This window comes from Phalaenopsis equestris, unplaced genomic scaffold (assembly GCF_001263595.1).
Source record: "Phalaenopsis equestris unplaced genomic scaffold, ASM126359v1 Scaffold000541, whole genome shotgun sequence".
NCBI classification, from domain to species: Eukaryota; Viridiplantae; Streptophyta; class Magnoliopsida; order Asparagales; family Orchidaceae; genus Phalaenopsis; species Phalaenopsis equestris.
The window spans coordinates 160745-165312 of NW_018164981.1; positions in this window are offsets into that span (position 1 = coordinate 160745).

Sequence of the window (4568 nt, forward strand, 5' to 3'; positions counted from 1 at the left end):
TATATATAAGTACCCCAAAACATACACCAAGCTCAAATGCCTATGGGATGAACGTGACACCCTTTATAACATTCCTAAATGCACGTGTAGTGCCATGAAGGAAGTTGGTTTTGGAATATTACTTCTGGTTTTGGAATATTACTTCACAAATGATGTACTTAAACATATCTCAAAATGAAATTAGAGGTGAACTTCCCATTTCCCTCAGTAAGACCTCGACAATGACTATCGACCTAAAATCAAATCAATTGGAAGGACGTCTTCCTTTAGCTGTCGAATAGTGTGGCTTTTGTGTTTTTTTCGAATAATAAGTTCTCAAGTGGGATTGAGTTGTATCTAAATGCAAACTTGAGTTTTTTGAAAGCTCTTGACCTATCACAAAATCATCTCTATGGTGAAATCCCATATTCATTATGTCAAATCCCTCCAACAATTCTTGTTGACCTATCACATAATAATTTTTTGGGAGAAATTCCAAAATGTCATGGCAATATTTCAAGCTATACAGAGCTAAAATTTATCAGCCTTGCATATAACAACTTATGGGGTTCAATTCCACAATGGATAGGCAACCAATCAATTTTATCATCATTGCACTTAAACAACAATGAATTTCAAGGGGAGATGCCATCTCTCAAAAACTGCAGTAAGCTTGTCACAGTTGATTTGGGACAAAATTATCTTATAGGAAACATACCTTAATGGATTGGAGATAGATTATTTTCCCTAAAAATCTTACGCTTATGATCAACCAATTTTATGGATCGATTCCTTCAGGGCTATCCAAACTAAAAGGACTTCAAATCTTGCATTTTGCAGATAATTTTCTTTCAGGGTCAATCCCAAAATCTTTTACGCTTCTCAATTCAATGGCTATACAAAATAAAAGTCTTGAACCTCTAATTCCCAGTGACATTGTTACTTATCATAATTTTTAAGGTAGAATTCCGAGCATGACCCAACTTGCCACCTTCAAATAATCAAGTTACTATGGAAATTATGAACTCTGTGGAAGACGACTTTTCAAGACTTGCGAAGATGATGAACATAATATCCAGAATGGAGAAAGCAATTCCAATGATGATGATGATGATGATGATGATTTTGGTTTGTTCCTTGGTATGGGTCTTGATTTTGCAGTTAGACTATGGGGTACATTGAGAACCTTATTGCTCAAGAAGACATGGGCAATTGTTTACTTTAAGTGGTATGATAATATGACAAATAATATTTATGTATATATCGCCGTGAAAATAAATCAGCATTTTTATCAATAAATTAAATGGCATATACATAATTATTTTATCTTGTAAATTTGCTAAACTGAATTTTATGTTAAACTGAATTTTATGTGCAAATTGCGTGAAGAATTATGTTTAAGCAGTTGATATATATTCTATATATTCTAAAAAATGATTTTCCCAACCACAATGGATGCTAAAATATGCTAAAATTAAATGATTTTCTATATATTATATATATGTGATGTCAGACATATATATTATAAAATATTATCTATTAATAATGATAATATCTTAATGTGATGTTAAAATACATCCATACTTACCTACCTACATACCTATACATACATGCATACACACATACATACATATGAAAATGATGAGCAAAAAATTATAAAAATATATAGTTGATACTTTAACTAATAAAAAATATCAACTTGGCGTGTATAGCTAACCGCACATCTGGATAACGGTCCAAATGCCTCGAGGATCCACGACGGCTCTTCCAGACCGTTGTCTCGCAGCACCAAATAATTTCTCTTCACCCGGACACATAACCTCCACTTTGAAAAGAAAAAATTCATGTCCCAATCATAGCTATAAATAAAGCCAATAATTTATGTATATGAATCATATCTTGAGAGTAAATACATTTTTTAATACATAGCTTGAGTGGCATATACCTAAAAATTAAAGTTTATATATTGAATATGTAAATATATAAGAATTGTGTGGCGTGTATGTAAATAACCTAAAATATATAAATATTGATCATGTGCGATCTTTATTAGTAGGATAATAAGTGTAATTAATTTCATTTCTTACACTTAAACTTGTAGCGCACGATACTGTGTAAGGGAGTAAAGTGTCAAAATTATCCCTGATAATTTATATCTTGACTTTTTAGGCCCAAAATTTATAAAATTATCAAAATATTACTGGAAGATTATTAGAGCTCAATTTTAAAATAATCATAAACTAATTTAACCCTTCTATAAACTCTGGGACTAAAACGGTCCTATATAAATACATAAAAATTAGGTAGTATGGAAGTAAATGCTCCTAATGTGAATAAAAATTAATTATGACAATGGTTTTATCTTCTTTTTTTTCTTTTTTTTTTTCTTTTTTTTTTTTGTATTCTCATTTTTTTAAAAAAATATATGTGTAAGATATAAAATGGTAAAGCTACTATTATTCTATGAAATTAAGCATGAATTTGGTTATATCATGGTTATATCTCATTTTCCATAATCAACATAAACACTCTCTTAACACTTCCTTGCTAAAACTTGTTAATTACATCCAGTAGTTGAGATGCCTAAGTATACCCTCGATTAAAGTGTTGGCTTATATTACACATGATTACTGATTTCGTGTATGCACGATTGATATTTCACCAGAATCGAGAACTTGAGTTAGTTGGATTTGAATTAAGTTGATTATTTGATTGATGATTGTGAAAATTGATTTAAGAAGTTTTGTTAAAATTTGTTTGAAGGTATTAAATTTAAATATTATGCACCTAAAGACCAGCTTTAAGTGAAATCTGAATCCTAGATCAAAAGTCATCGTAAAATGAGGATGAAATATCAAAGCGTTGTCTTATCTAAAACTTAATGTCCTTCAAAAATTTGACTCGGAATTTTACATGAAACTTTCTCGTCATTTCTCAATAGGAGTCCCAGCTCAAAATTTTGTAGCCTACATGATTGATATGCAATGAACAAATAAAAATTTTTTTTTTTCTTGAATCTAATTTTTCCCTTCTTTTGTTCTTTTGAGAGCACGAGCAAAGCTCAAATTACGCTGCCAATGTGAGTTTATTCACACATTAGACACACTAGCGTATGTTATCTAAGATAGTTACAAAAAAAAGTATCAAAATAGATAATAGTTATATCTTGAAAAATAAAATATCCCAACATATTATTAATAATTTTGGTACTCTAAAAAGAAATAACATACATAATTTTTATTGAATAAAAACATATATTTGCACTCATACGAATAACAATAGCAAACAAAAAGAAAAAAAAAAATGTTACAAGTTAACAGAAAAACACACATTCATAAAAATAAAAAAATTATCTGAAGCATATAAGTAGTAGGGATTATCTGGCACTTCATATTGAATATATGTGTTAGGGTTCCTTGTGTACCGCATAACACGGGTTCCCCTATCATTATATATGATGAACTCTGAGATCTGCACTATTATAGGCCAGTTAGGACCTCCTCTCGAAAATCTCAAAAGGATTGTGTCATTGGAAGTGATTGTTAAGCAAAAATCATCATCAACATTAGCGGGCTTTCGTTCTTCAAGCTACTTTTTTCATCCATTTTGGGATTCCCTTCATACTTTCATCATTCAGCTCCAACTGCTAAAGAGAATCGAGTTTCTCCACATAGTTCAGTGATCGGCATGCTTCCACAGTAGATTTGTATAATACAGGGAGATTAGACACCCTCTCCAGATTTTGATTTAGAGAGATTTCCATTTCTTCCACATCGGGAAGATTTTCTAATGTTTTAAAGCTTTGATCATCTACTATGGAAATGTTTTTAATCTTGCAAGATTAGTGCACTATATCGAAATTTATCTAAGAAGATTACTAGAGCTTAATTTTAAAACAATGAGAAACTAAACCCATATAAATACATAGAAATTATGTGGTATGGAAGTACGAAAAAACTCCGATCGTCTACTATAAAAATCTATCTAAGATTAAGAACCTTTTCATAGTAGACGATCAAAGCCTTAAAGCAGTAACAAATGTCCCCATCTTGAAAGAAATGGAAATCTATGTAAATCAAAATCTGGAGAGGGTGTCTAATCTTCGTGCACTATACAAACTTACTATGGAATCATGTCCATCACTGAACTGTGTGGAGAAACTAGATTCTCTTCAGCGGCTAGAGCTGGATGATGAAAATATGAAGGGAATCTCAAATAATATATGTATAACCCACAACCATGACGAGCTTCTCGCCATTTTTTTTTTTGGCTCTGTCTGAATAAGAAGAGGAGAGTTATAAAAGCAAAGGACAACCTGAGAGTTTGCTATTTAATAACTATTAGACCACTTGCGGATCCCATTAATAGAACGATGTAATCACTCCTTATTCTCAAATCAAATTAATTTAATCTTAATTTTAATTCAATTAAAATAAGTCTCTATCAGCATTATTAAAAAGGCACATTTCCATACATAGCACACAATTCTCTTCTGTTAATTGAGTTGGGCCCAGCACAGAATTATTATCGCTTAATTGAGTTGGGCCAGAGGAGATTGAGAGGCCCGCTCCATGATTCCTGCTCAAATT